This window comes from Watersipora subatra, chromosome 2 (assembly GCF_963576615.1).
Source record: "Watersipora subatra chromosome 2, tzWatSuba1.1, whole genome shotgun sequence".
NCBI lineage: Eukaryota > Metazoa > Bryozoa > Gymnolaemata > Cheilostomatida > Watersiporidae > Watersipora > Watersipora subatra.
Genome location: NC_088709.1, coordinates 66,359,485 through 66,360,433, shown reverse-complemented (window position 1 = coordinate 66,360,433; position 949 = coordinate 66,359,485).

Below are 949 nucleotides of genomic sequence, written 5' to 3'. Positions count from 1 at the left end.
CACGTGTCTACAAATGATGTAACTATAACCGTGAGAATAAGTTGGTTTTATATTAGCATCTGTGAGGTTCGCCAATTGATTTGATATTTTGTACGGCGCACCCGCCGGAAGAACAGACTAGTAACGCAGTTCTTAATAGAAATAAGAGAGTAGACAACTCCACACGGCTCACCATAACTTGTTTCTATGAGCAACGAGGCGAATGATCGACGTTGTATTGGCATTAAACACAGTTGATAAACAGTTGCAGGTAATGCAGTTGCCTGCCACTTGCCATTAGCCTGGCACATTGTCAAATACTGAATTGAGTACAGTACTGTCCGTATTGATCCGAACTATCCGTACTAATATGAGACATGAGAGCAAGTTTTAGTTGCGCTACGTGACTCATAGCAGCTCATATCGCCTCAGGATTTACAGCATCTCGCGTAGCTTAAATGGTAGGATATTTGCGTGGATGGAACAGGATGTTCCAAGATAAAATCATCTGCAATACGGATTCTTCATTATAATAATATTATAATGAAGAATCCGTATTGCAGATATTGTATATATATGTAGTGTATATATTAATCTCAAAGTTGGTGTGTGTGTGTGTGTGTGTGTGTGTGTGTGTGTGTGTGTGTGTGTGTGTGTGTGTGTGTGTGTGTGTGTGTGTGTGTGTGTGTGTGTGTGTGTGTGTGTGTGTGTGTGTGTGTGTGTGTGTGTGTGTGTGTGTACTTCGGCTTGTCTAGCAATAGCTATTAAAATATTATTTTAATAGCTATTGCTAGACAAGCCGAAGTACACACACACACACACACCAACTTTGAGATTAATATATACGGTATATAGACTACTGAAGATGAATGATGGAACATGAAAACGATAACAAACGAATTATTAATAAGTAGATGGTTCTTCTATCAAGATTTTTGTTCTACTAGCTTGTAAAGCATTGGCTAAGCCA